This window comes from Haliotis rubra, unplaced genomic scaffold (genome assembly GCF_003918875.1).
Source record: "Haliotis rubra isolate DU_JTF1 unplaced genomic scaffold, ASM391887v1 Scf781, whole genome shotgun sequence".
In the NCBI taxonomy this organism is placed as follows: domain Eukaryota; kingdom Metazoa; phylum Mollusca; class Gastropoda; order Lepetellida; family Haliotidae; genus Haliotis; species Haliotis rubra.
In genome coordinates this window covers 486,302-499,656 of record NW_025767503.1, presented here as the reverse complement: position 1 = coordinate 499,656, position 13,355 = coordinate 486,302, and the positions used below count along the sequence as shown (strand labels likewise).

The 13,355-nt window shown below is 45.0% G+C and overlaps 9 non-coding genes across 9 annotated transcripts; all 9 read left to right on the top strand.

The window, feature by feature from the left end:
• Positions 1–707: 707 nt before the first annotated feature.
• Trnas-gcu lies at positions 708–788 on the top strand. Its single transcript has one exon. It is a non-coding gene; the product is annotated as a tRNA-Ser (tRNA).
• Positions 789–2,640: 1,852 nt separating this feature from the next.
• Positions 2,641–2,723, top strand: Trnas-gcu. The gene has a single exon. It is a non-coding gene; the product is annotated as a tRNA-Ser (tRNA).
• Positions 2,724–2,993: 270 nt separating this feature from the next.
• On the top strand, positions 2,994–3,073 carry Trnan-guu. The gene has a single exon. It is a non-coding gene; the product is annotated as a tRNA-Asn (tRNA).
• Positions 3,074–4,201: 1,128 nt separating this feature from the next.
• Positions 4,202–4,283, top strand: Trnas-gcu. The gene has a single exon. It is a non-coding gene; the product is annotated as a tRNA-Ser (tRNA).
• Positions 4,284–7,759: 3,476 nt separating this feature from the next.
• Trnam-cau lies at positions 7,760–7,841 on the top strand. The gene has a single exon. It is a non-coding gene; the product is annotated as a tRNA-Met (tRNA).
• Positions 7,842–10,528: 2,687 nt separating this feature from the next.
• Trnas-gcu lies at positions 10,529–10,613 on the top strand. Its single transcript has one exon. It is a non-coding gene; the product is annotated as a tRNA-Ser (tRNA).
• A 728-nt stretch (positions 10,614–11,341) lies between these two features.
• On the top strand, positions 11,342–11,423 carry Trnas-gcu. Its single transcript has one exon. It is a non-coding gene; the product is annotated as a tRNA-Ser (tRNA).
• A 356-nt stretch (positions 11,424–11,779) lies between these two features.
• Positions 11,780–11,858, top strand: Trnac-gca. Its single transcript has one exon. It is a non-coding gene; the product is annotated as a tRNA-Cys (tRNA).
• Positions 11,859–12,906: 1,048 nt separating this feature from the next.
• Positions 12,907–12,989, top strand: Trnag-gcc. The gene has a single exon. It is a non-coding gene; the product is annotated as a tRNA-Gly (tRNA).
• The last annotated feature ends 366 nt before the right edge of the window (positions 12,990–13,355 follow it).

Here is a 13,355-nt window from a genome sequence, read left to right as displayed (position 1 = left end):
CTGCCACGTATTGCTTTATTTCTTTTGACCAAAAGTAGAGATATTGTGTATATTAATGTCCACTGAACCGCTCTTTGCATAATAAGCTGTCACTTCATGTACATTGCTAATTGGTAGCCTTAGGGACGAATATACAGAGCTCCTGCAGTGCTGTTTTGTTGAGAGAAGCGCAGTGAGTGAAGGTAAGCCAGGTACATGATTAACGAGCTTCTTACCTTGAGACCTGTCAGGTGAAAACGCGTGACTACCCTTTTGGCACGAGGATATGCAGCAAATACGCAGCTTGGTCGATTTTTCCATAGTCATAAAAAAGCAAGCATTGCATTTCCACTATCAACCGACGAGGTGGCTGAGTGGTTAAGGCGATGGACTGTTAATCCATTGGGGTCTCCCCGTTCGGGTTCGAATCTCCATCCATCAGAACAGACAGGTTCTTTTAGCATGGCAATCCAACGTTTAGTGATATTTTATCGCCCGTGCCTGCCCTTCAGCAAGTTTAGCACGATGGACTGCTAACGATAGCTATAGCCCTATAGGCTCAGAAGATCACGCCAGTTGTAGTTTGGCTGGCAATGATTATATTGATGTTTAAAACGTGTCACTATCCCTTGTGCACGTGGGAGTTCTTTTTCCATTTCCATCAGAACAGACTGTACTTACTACTAACGCTAATAGCAATCCAAACGTTGCAGCTAGTAGTACTATCTGACGAGGGTGGCCGAGTGGTTAAGGCGATGGACTGCTAATCCATTGGGGTCTCCCCGCGTGGGTTCGAATCATCCTCGTCGACAGGTTACTTTTAGTAATCAGTTTCATTTTGTTATTTTTGACCAAAAGTAGAATGTTGTATATAATGTCCATCGAACCGTTTGCATAATAAGCCGTCACTGTACATTGCTAATTGGTCGCCTAGGGACGAATACAGAGCTCCTGCAGGTTGTTTTGTTGAGAGAAGCTGTGAGTGAAGGTGCTTTCAGGTACATGATTAACGAGTTTTACCTTGAGACCTGTCAAGGTGAAACGCGCATTCTACCCTTTTGGCACCAGAGGATATGCAGCAAATACAGCTGGTCGATTTTCCATAGTCATAGAAAGCATGTACGTACCATCAGCTTAATGAGGTGGCCGAGGGTTAAGGCGATGGACCGTTAACTACTGGGGTCTCCCGCGTGGGTCTGAATCCCATCCTCGTCGACAGGTTCTTTTACAGGAGAAGTGATATTTTATCGCCTGCCCTTCAGCAGTTCAAAGCACGATCTTTTCAAGCCGATAGCTTCTTTGAAGTTACAGGCCTGTAGAAGATCACGCTGTGTTGTAGTTTGGCTGGCAATGATTATGCTTTATATGCCGAAAACGTCACTATCCCTTGTGCACGGGATTTCTTTCCATTATCAGAACAGACTGTACTTACTACTTCGAATCCAACCGCGTTGCAGCTGAAATTCATCTGACGAGGTGGCTGAGTGGGTTAGCGCGATGACCGTTAATCCATTGGGGTCTCCGCGTGGGCTCTGAATCCCATCCCCGTCGACAGGTTACTTTTAAATCGAAGGCATTTATGCTGATGGACCAAGTAGAATGCTGTGTATATTAATGTCCACCGAAATGTTTGCATAATAAGCTGTCACTTCCTGTACATTGCCAATTGGTCGCCTAGGACGAATACAGAGCTCCTGCAGTGCTGTTTCTTTTGGTTGGTATAGCTGTGGAGCGAAGGTAAGCCAGGGTACATGATTAACGAGCTTCACCTTGAGACCTGTCAAGGTGAAAACGCGACTACCCTTTTGGCACGAGGATATGCAGCAGCCACAGCTTGGTCGATTTTTCCATAGTCATAAAAGCAAGCATTGCATTTCCAATGATCAGCTGACGAGGTGGCTGAGCGGGCGTATGGCGATGGACTGTTAATCCATTTAATCGTGCGGGTTCGAACTCTAATTCTCGTCGGCGTCTTTTACAGAGAGAAGTGATATTTTATCGCCTGCCCTTCAGTAAAGTTTAGAAGTAATACTCGATTTTCAATGATAGCTTCGAAGTTTCATGTAGGCCTGTAGAAGATCAGCGGCGGTAGTTTGGCTTGTGGGCAATGATTACATTGATGTTTCGGGGAAAACGTGTCACCATCCCTGTGCACGTGGATTTCTTCATTTCACGTCAGGATCAGGCCTTTACCATTAACGCTAATATAATCCAACGTTGCAGCTAGTAGTACTATCTGACGAGGTGGCCGGAGTGGCGCCATATATAGACTGCTAATCGCATTGGGGTCTCCCGCGGGTTCGAATCCCATCCTCGTCGACAGGTTCACGCAGTAATCAGTTTTCATTTGTTATTTTGACCGTGTAGAATGTTGTGTATATTAATGTCCGTACTTAAACCGTTTGCATAATAAGCTGTCACTTCCGTGCCATTGCCAATTGGTCGCCTTAGGACGAATTACAGGAAAGCCCGCAGTGCTGTTTTGCTTATAGTAGCGCCAGAGTGAAGGTGTAGTAAGCCAGGTACATGATTAACGGTTTCACTTTGACCGGCTAAGGTGAAAACGCGTGACTACCCTTTGGCACGAGGATATGCAGCAAATACAGCTTGGTCGATTTTTCCGCTAGTCAGAAAAGCAAGCATTGCATTTCCACCATCAAAGACGAGGTGGCCGAGTGGTTAAGGCGATGGACTGCTAATCCATTGGGGTCTCCCCGCGCGGGTTCTGAACCTAATCCTCGTCGACAGGTTCTTTACGAGAAGTATATTTTATCGCCTGCCCTTCGTAAGTTTAGCACGATTTTCACTGATATTTCTTTTGTGCTTTTTTCATAGGCCTGTGGAAGATCACGCTGTGTTGTAGTTTATTGGCAATGATTATATTGATAAGTTTGGAAACGTGTCACTCATCCCTTGTATCGTGGATTTCTTTTCCCATTTCATCAGAATGACTGTAATTTTTCTTTACTAATAACGCTAATAGCAATCCAACGTTGCAGCTAGTAGTACCATCTGACGAGGTGGCCGAGTGGTTAAGGCGATGGACCGTTAATCCATTGGGGTCTCCCGCGGGTTCGAATCCCATCCCTCGTCGACAGGTTACTTTAGTAATCAGTTTTCATTTGTTATTTTTGACCGAAAGTAGAATATTGTGTATATTAATGTCCACTGAAACGGTTGCATATTGCTTGCTTCTGTACATTGCTAATTGGCTGACTAGGACGAATACCCAGGCTCCTGCGAGCTGTTTTTGTTGAGGAGAAGCTGTGGAGTGAAGGCGAAGCCAGGTACATGATTAACGAGCTTCTTACCTTGGTGACTCGGTCGGAAGGTGAAACGCGTGACTACCCTTTGGCACGAGGATATGCAGCAAATACAGCTTCTGGTCGATCTTTCCATAGTCATGTAAAAGAAAGCAACTGCATTTCCACTATCAGCTGACAGGTGGCTGAGTGGTTAAGGTGATGGACTGTTAATCCATTGGGTCTCCCCGCGTGGGTTCGGTAACCCATCCTCGCTCGATGGTGGTTCTTTTTACAGAGAAGTGCGATATTTTGCCTGCCCTTCAGCAAGTTTAGCAAATGATTTTCAATGATAGCTTGTGCTTTTCATAGGCCTTGTGAAGATCACGCTGTGTTGTAGTTATTCGGTAGTTAGATTATATTGATGTTTGGGGAAAACGTGTCACTATCCCTTGTGCACGTGGATTTTTCTTTCTTTCCATTTCATCAGAACAGACTGGGTACCATGAATAGCTAATAGCAATCCAACGTTGCAGCTAGTAGTACTATCTGACGAGGTGGCCGGAGTGGTTACGCGATAATCGCTAATCCATTGGGGTCTCCCCGCGTGGGTTCGAATCCCATCCCCGTCGACAGGTTACTTTAGTAATCAGTTTTCATTTGTTATTTTGACCAGTGCTTTTAGAATGTTGTGTATATTAATGTCCACTGAACCGTTTGCATAATAAGCTGTCAACTTCCTGTACATTGCTAATTCGGTCGCCTAGACGAATTACAGAGCTCCTGCAGTGCTTGCTTTGCGAGGAGAAGCTGTGAGTGAAGGTAAGCTTGCGGGTACATGATTAACGAGCTTCTTACCTTGAGACCTGGTCAAGGTGAAAACGTAGACTACCCTTTTGGCACGAGGGATATGCAGCAAAGCAGAAGCCGGTCGATTTTTCCGCATAGTCATAGCAAGCATTGCATTTCCACCATCAACTGACGAGGTGGCCGAGTGGTTAAGGCGATGGATCGCTAATCCATTGGGGTCTCCCCGCGTGGGTTCGAATCCCATCCTCGTCGACAGGTTCTTTTCGCATATGGAGAAGTGATATTTTTATCGCCTGCCCTTCAGCAAGCTTATGGTAATTTGATTTTCACAGATAGCTTCTTTTGTAAGTTTCATGAGTTTGGGGAAGATCACGCTGTATGTAGTTTGGCTGGCAAATTTGATGATGATGTTTGGGAAAAGGCCAACAATTTCATCCTTTGTGTACGTGGATTTCTTTCCATTTCATCAGGAACAGACTGGAAAAATTCTACTACTAACGCCAGAAGTAACCAACGTTGCAGCTTAGTAGTACTTCATCTCGGACGAGGTGGCCTGGAGCGGTTAAGGCGACACCGTTAATCCATTGGGGTCTCCCGCGTGGGTTCGAATCCCATCCGTCGACAGGTTACTTTAGTAATCAGTTTTCATTTGTTATTTTTGACCAAAAGTAGAATGTTGTGTATATTGTATCCACTGAACCGTTTGCATAATGCAAGCCGTCACTTCCTGTACATTGCTAATTGGTCGCCTAGACGAATACAGAGCTCCCTTGCAGTGCTGTTTTTGTTGAGAGAATCAGAGTGAAGGTAAGCCAGGTACATGATTAACGAGCTTCTTACCCTTGGAGACTGTCAAGGTGAAAACGCGTGGACTACCCTTTTGGCACACGAGTGATAAGCGCAGCAAATACAGCTTGGTCGATTTTTCCATAGTCATAAAAAGAAAGCATTGCATTTCCACTATCAGCTGACGAGGTGGCCTGAGTGGTTAAGGCGTGATGGACTGTTAATCCATTGTGGGTCTCCCCTGCTTGGGTTCGAATTCGTTCCTCGTCGACAGGTTCTTTACATAGAGAAGTGATATTTTTATCGCCTGGCCCTTCAAGTTCAGCACGATTTTCACGATAGCTTCTTTTGTGCTTTTTCATAGGCTCGTAGAAGATCACGCTGTGTTGTAGTTTGGCTGGCAATGATTATATTGGATGTTTGGGAAAACGTAAAATACTATCCCTTGTGCACGTGGATTTCCTTTCCATTTCATCAGAACAGACCGTACTTACTACTAACGCTAATAGCAACTAACGTTGCAGCTAGTAGTACTATCTGACGAGGTGGCCGAGCGGTTAAGGCGATGGACTTAATCCATTGGGGAAGTCTCCCGCGTGGGTTCGAACTCATCCTCGTCGACAGGTTACTTTAGTATTCAGTTTCCTTCATTTGTTATTTTGACCAAAAGTAGAACGTTGTGTATATTAATGTCCACTGAACCGTTTGCATACTAGTAAGCCGTCACTTCCCTGTACATTGCTAATTGGTCGCCTAGACGAATACAGAGCCTCCAAAGTGCTGCTTTTGTTGAGAGAAGCTGTGGTGAAGTGCAAGCCAGGTACATGATTTAACGAGCTTCTTACCTTGAGACCTGTCAAGGTGAAACGCGTGGACTACCCTTTGGTATCGAGGATATGCGTGCAAATACAGCTTAGCCGGGATTTTTCCCACAGTCATAAAAGCAAGCATTGTATTTGCCCATCGTTTCTTTTGACGAGGTGGGCTTATGGGTTAAGGTGATGGACTAAGCATCCATTAGTCTCCCCGCGTGGGTTCGTAACCCCATCCTCGTCGACAGGTTCTTTTTATGAGAAGTTGGATATTTTATCGCCTGCCCCTCAAAAGTAAGTTCAGCACGATTCTCGCCCATAGCTTCTTTGTGCTTTTCATAGGCCTGTGTAAAGATCACGCCGTGTTGTGAAGCCAGGCTGGCAATGCATTATATTGATGTTTGGGAAACGTGTCACTATCCCTTTGTGCACGTGGATTTCTTTTCTCTCATTCTAATAGAACAGACCGTACTACTTTACTAAACTAATAGTAATCTAACGTTGCAGCTATAGTAGTACCTATCTGACGAGAGGTGGGTTGAGCGGTTAAGGCGATGGACCGGTTAATCCATTGGCTGGGGTCTGCCCGCGGGGGTTCGAATCCCATCCTCGTCGACAGGTTACTTTTAGTAATCAGTTTTCATTTGGTTATTTCCTTGACCAAAAGTAGAATAAGTTGTGTGCTATTAATGTCCACTGAACCGTTTTAAAATACTAAGCCGTCACCTTCCTGTACATTGCTAATTGGTCGCTCAGGACGAATACATACAGAGCCCTTGCAGTGTTGCTTTCTGTTGGTGAGAGCTGTGAGTGAAGGTAGGCTGCGGTACATGATTAACGAGCCTTTTACCCGGAGACCTGTCATGGTGAAACGCGTGACTACCCTTTTTGGTAATGAGGTATACGGCAGCAAATACAGCTTGGTCGATTTTTCCATAGTCATAAAAAGCTGCTACCGCATTTCCACCTATCAGCTGACGAGGTGGCCGAGCGGCTACAGCGATGGATCGCTAATCCATTGGGGTCTCCCCGTGTGGTCTCGAATCGCATCCCTGTCGACAGGTTCCTTTTACAGAGAAGTGATATTTTATTCGCCCGCCCTTTCAGCAAGTTTTAGCACTACTTTCACCGATAGCTCTTTGTGCTTTTCTTCATAGGTCTGTGTGAAGATCACGCCAGTTGAAGTTTGGCTGGTAAAATGATTATAATGATAAATTTTGGGAAAACGCGTCACTAAATCCCTTGTGTGCATGTGGAGTTCTTTTCCATTTCATCAGAAATAGACTTCGTAATTACTACTAACGCTAATAGCAATCCAACGCTTGCAGCTAGTAGTACCATCTTTTGACGAGGTGGGCTGAGTGGTTAAGGCGGTGGACTGTTAACCCAACTGGGGTCTCCCCGCGTGGGTCTGAATCCCATCCCTTGCCGATACACAGGTTACTCTTTAGTATTCAGTTTTCATTTGTTATTTTGACCAAAAGTAGAATGTTGTGTATATTAATGTCCACTGAACCGTTTCTGGCCAATAAGCTGTCACTTCCTGTACATTGCTAATTGGTCGCCTAGGACGAATACAGAGCAGAGATTCCTGCAGTGCTGTTTCGAAGTTGAGAAGCTGCTGAGTGAAGGTGCTTTCAGGTACATGATTAACGAGCTTCTACCTTGGAGACCTGTCAAGGGTGAAACGTGCGATGACCACCTTTGGCACGAGGATATGGCAAAATACAGCTTGGTCGATTTCTTCCATAGTCATAAAAAAGCAAGCATTGCATTTCCACTATCAGCTGACGAGGCCGAGTGGTTACAGCGATGGACTGTTAACTACTGGGGTCTCCCCGCGTGGGTTCGAATCCCATCCTCGTCGACAGGTTCTTTACAAAAGTGATATTTTATCGCCTGCCCTTCAGCAAGTTCAGCACGATTTTCAATGATAGCTTCTTGTGCTTTTTCATGGCCTGTAGAAGACATCACGCTGTGTTGTAGCTCTGGCTGGCAATGATTATATTGATGTTTGGAAAACGTCACTCATCCTTGTGCACGTGGGATTTCTTTCCCCATTTCATCAGAACAGACTGTACTTACTACTAACGCTAATAGCAATCCAACGTTAAAGCAGTAGCATCATCTGACGAGGTGGCCGAGTGGTTAAGGCGATGGACTCATAATCCGTTAGGTCTGCCCGCGTGGGTTCGAATCCCATCCCTCGTCGACAGGTTACTTTCTAGTAATCAGCTCTTCATTTCGCTTATTTTTGACCAAAAGTAGAAATGTTTGTGTATATTAATGTCCACTGGAACCGTTTGCATAATAAGCTGTCACTTCCTGCAACATTGCTAATTGGTCGCCCGAGGACGAATACAGAGCTCCTCTGCAGTGCTGTTTTGTTGCGAGAAGCTAGAGTGAAGGTAAGCCAGGTACATGATTAACGAGCTTTACCTTTGAGACCCTGTCAATATGAAAAACGCGCGGACTACCCTTTTGGCACGAGGATATGCAGTAAATACAGCTTGGTTTTGATATTTCCATAGTCATAGTACAGAAAGCATTACATTTCCACTCATCAGCTGACGAGGTGGCTGAGTGGTTAACAAGGATGGACTGTTAATCCATTGGGGGTCTCCCGCGCGGGTTCTGAATCCCATCCTCGTCGACAGGGTTCTTTCTACAGAGAAATGATATTTTACTGCCTGCCCTTCCGTGCTGTGTGTTTAGCACGATTTTCAATGATAGCTTCTTTGTGCTTTTCATAGGCCTGTAGAAGATCACGCTGTTGTTGAAGCTCTGGCTGGCAAATGATTATATTTGATGTTTGGGAAAAACGTGTCATCATCCCTTTGTGCACGTGGATTTCTTTCCATTTCTATCAGAACAGACTGTACTTACTACTAACGCCAATAGTAATCCAACGTTGCAGCTATAGTAGTACTATCTGACGAGGTGGCTGAGTCGATACATGCGATGGACTTGTTAATCCATTGGGGTCTCCCCTGCGTTCTGAATCCCCATCCTCGTCGACAGGTTACTTTTAGTAATCAGTTTTCATTTGTTATTTTGACCAAAAGTAGAATGTTGTGTATATTAATGTCCACTGAACCGTTTGCATAATAAGCTGTCACTTCCTGTACATTGTTTACCGTCTTGCCCGCATCACGGCGAGCCAAGTTTTCGTTTATATGTTTTGAGCAGCGTCAGTACGTTTATTTTAATTGTTTCACCCTATAACGCGTCTTGTCGCCTTAAAATAGAGGATATGCAGCAAATACAGCTTGGTCGATTTTTCCATAGTCATAAAAAGAAAGCATTGCATTTTCCACTATCAGCTGACGAGGTGCCGAGTGGTTAAGGCGATGGACTGGGTTAATCCATTGGGTCTCCTTCGCGTGGGTTCGGAATCCCATCCTCGTCGACAGGTTCTTTTACAGAGAAGTGATATTTTATCGCCTGCCCTTCAGCAAGTTTAGCACGATTTTCAATGATGAAGCTTCTTTGTGCTTTTCAGGCGGGTAGGAGAGATCACGCTGTGTTGTAGTTTTGGCTGGCAATGATTATAGTATTGATGTTTGGGAAAACGTGTCACTATCCCTTGTGCATCGTGGATTTCCTTTCCATTTCATCAGAACAGACTGTACTTTACTACTTCAACGCTAATAGCAATCCAACGTTGCAGCTAGTAGTACTATCTGACGAGGTGGCCGATGGTTAAGGCGATGGACTGTTAATCCATTGGGTCTCCCCGCGTGGGTTCGAACTTCCATCCTCGTCGACAGGTTACTTTAGTAATCAGTTTTCATTTGTTATTTTTGACCAAAAGTAGAATGTTGTATACACGTCCACTGAACCGTTTGCATAATAAGCTGTCACTTCCTGTACATTGCTAATTGGTCGCCTAGGACGAATACAGAGCTCCTGCAGTGCTGTTTTTGTTGAGAGAAGCTGTGGAAAGTGAAGGTAAGCCAGGTACATGATTAACGAGCTTCTTACCTTGAGACCTGTCAGCGGTGAAAACGCGTGACACCCTTTGGCACGAGGATATGCAGCAAATACAGCTTGGTCGATTTTTCCATAGTCATAAAAGAAAGCATTGCATTTCCACTATCAGCTGACGAGGTGGCCGAGTGGTTAAGGCGATGGACCGGGTTAATCCATTGGGGTTCCTCTGCGTGGGTTCGAATCCCATCCCTGTCGTATGCAGGCCTTTTTACAGAGAAGTGATATTTTATCGCCTGCCCTTCAAGCAAGTTTAGCACGATTTTCAATGATAGCTTCTTTTGTGCTTTTCATAGCTACCTTCCTGTAGAAGATCACGCTGTGTTGTAGTTTGGCTGGCAATGATTATATTGATAAGCTTTGGGAAAACGTCACTATCCCTTGTGCACGTGGGATTTCTTTCCATTTCATCAGAACAGACGGTGTACTTCACTACTAACGCTAATAGCAAATCCAACGTTGCAGCTAGTAGTACTATCTGACGAGGTGGCTGAGTGGTTAAGGCGATGGACTTAATCCATTGGGGTCTCCCCGCGTGGGTTCGAACTCATCCTCGTCGACAGGTTACTTTAGTAAATCAGTTTTTCATTTGCTATTTTGACCAAAAGTAGAATGCGTTGTGTATATTAATGTCCACTGAACCGTTTGCATAATAAGCTGTCACTTCCTGTACATTGCTAATTGGTCGCCTAGGACGAATACAGAGCTCCTGCAGTGCTGCTTTTGTTGAGAGAAGCTGTGAGTGAAGGTAAGCCAGGTACATGATTAACGAGCTTCTTTTGCCTTGGAGACCTGTCAAGGTGAAAAACGCGTGACTACCCTCTTTGGCACGAGGATATGCAGCAAAATACAGCTTGGTCGATTTTTCCATAGTCATAAAAGCAAGCATTGCATTTCCACTTATCAGCTGACGAGGTGGCCCGAGTGGTTAAGGCGATGGACTGCTAATCCATTGGGGTCTCCCGCGCGTAGGGTTCGAATCCCATCCCTGCCTCGACAGGTTACTTTTAGTAACTCAGTTTTCATTTCTTGTTTATTTCGGACCCCAAAAGTGGTGAATGGTGTTGTGCATATTTAATGTCCACTGGAACCGTTTGCATACTAAGCTGTCACTTCCCGTACATTGGCATAATTGGTCGCCTAGGACGAATACAGAGCTCCGCAGTGCTGTTTCTGCTGAGAGAAGCTGTGCGTGAAGCGTAAGCCAGGTACATGATTAACGAGCTTCTACCTGGAGACTCTGTCAAGGTGAAAACGCGTGACTACTCCTTTAGCACGAGGATATGCAGCAAATACAGCTTGGTCGATTTTTCCATAGTCGTAAAAGCCAGCATTGTATTTCCACTTTCATCAGTTTTATTTGAGGCGGCTGGAGTGGTTAAGGCGATGGACTGCTAATCCATTGGGGTCTCCCCGCGTGTGGGTTCGAATCCCAACCTCTGCCTATTGTTCCTTTGAAGGCAGGCGATATTGTATCGCCTGCCCTTCAGCAAGTTTAGCACGATTTTCAACGATAGCTTCTTTGTGCTTTTTCATAGGCCTCAGAAGATCATCACGCTGTGTTGTAGTTTCTTGGCTAAGTAAATGTGATTATATTGATGTTTGGGAAAACGTGTCACTATCCCTTGTGCACGTGGATTTTCTCTTCCATTTCACCTGAACAGACCGTACTTACTACTAACGCTAATAGTAATCTACCCAGAAAGCGTAGTAGTACTATCTGACGAGGTGGCCGGAGTGGTTAAGGCGATGGACTGCTAATCCATTGGGGTCTCCCGCGTGGGTTCGAATCTCATCCTCGTCGACATGGTTACTTTAGAAGCAATTAGTTTTCATTTGTTATTTTTTGACCAAAAGCAGAATGTTGTGTGTATTAATAACCACCGAAACCGTTTGCATAATAAGCTTGCCACTTCCTGTACATTGCTAATTGGTCGCTCTAGGACGCAATACAGAGCTCCTGCAGTGCTGTTTTTGTTGAGAGAACGTTGTGAGTGAAGGTAAGCCAGGCAGCATGATTAACGAGCTTCTTACCTTGAGACTCTGTCAAGGTGAAAAACGCGTGACTACCCTTTTAGCATTTATGATATGCAGTAAATACAGCTTGGTCGATTTTTCCATAGTCATAAAAAAGAAAGCATTGCATTTCCACCATCAGCTGACGAGGTGGCCGAGTGGTTAAGGCGATGGACTGCAGATCCACAAGGTCTCCCGCGGGTTCGAATCCCATCCCTCGTCGACAGGTTCTCGTCAGAGAAGTGATATTTTATCGCCTTTAGTTCCTTCAGCAAGTTTGTTAACGATTTTCAATGATAGCTTCTTTGTGCTTTTCATAGGCCTGTGGAAGATCACGCTGCCGTAGTTTGGCTGGCAATGATTATATTGATGTTTGGAAACGTGTCACTATCCCTTGTGCACGTGGATTTCTTTCCATTTCATCAGAACAGACTCTGTACTTACTACTAACGCTAATAATCCAACGCTACTAGTATCTGGAGGTGGCCGAGTGGAAGGCGATGGACTGGGTTAATCCGCAGTGCTCCCCGCGTGGTTTTCCATCCTGGCGAAGGTTACTTTAGTAATCAGTTTTCATTTGTTATTTTTGACCAAAAGTAGAATGTTGTGTTTATTAATGTCCACTGAACCGTTTGCATAATAAGCCGTCACTTCCTGTACATTAAAGTTAATTGGTCGCCTAGACGAAATGCTGTTTCCCGCAGTGCTGGGGTTTTGTTAGCGAAGCTGTGAGTAGCTGCAAGCCAGGTACATGGATTAACGAGCTTCTTTACCCCTTTGAGACCTTTGGCTCGGCTGCGGAAAACGCGTGACTCTACCTTTTGGCGTACTGAGGATATGCGGTGCAAATTACAGCTTTGGCTCGATTTTTCCATAGTCATAAAAAGAAAGCATTGCATTTCCACTATCAGCTGACGAGGTGGCTGAGTGGTTAAGGCGATGGACTGCTAACTGATTAAGGTCTCCCGCGTGGTTCTGAACCCCATCCTCGTCGACAGGTTCTTTTACAGAGAAGTGATATTTTATCGCCCGCCCTTCAGCAAGTTTAGCACGATTTTCAATGATAGCCTTTGTGCTTCTTCTTTACAGGCCTGTGTAGAAGATCACGCTGTGTTGTAGTTTGGCTGGCAAATGATTATATTGATGTTTGGGAAAAACGTATCACTATCCCTTTGTGCATCGTGGATTTCTTTCCATTTCCATCAGAAACAGACTGCACTTTACCACTTCAACGCCAATAGCAACCAACGTTGCAGCTAGTAGTACCATCTGACGAGGTGTGCCGAGTGGTTAAGGCGATGGACTGCCAATCCATTGGGGTCTCCCCGCGTGGGTCTGAATCCCATCCTCGTCGACACAGGTTACTTTAGTAATCAGTTTTCATTTGTTATTTTTGACGAAAAGTAGAATGCTGTGTATATTAATGTCCACTGAACCGTTTTGCATAATAAGCTGTCACTTCCTGTACATTCCTACTTGGTCGCCTAGGACGAATACAGAGCTCCCCGCAGTGCTGCTTTTGTTGAGAGAAGCTGAGGAGTGAGTTGCAAGCTGCGTACATGATTAACGAGCTTCTTACCTTGAGACCTGTCATAGTGAAAAACGTGATTCGGACTTTCCTTTTGCACGAGGTGATATGCAGCAACAGCAGCTTGGTCGATTTTCCATAGTCATAAAAAGAAAGCACTTGCATTTCCACCATCAGCCGACGAGGTGGCCG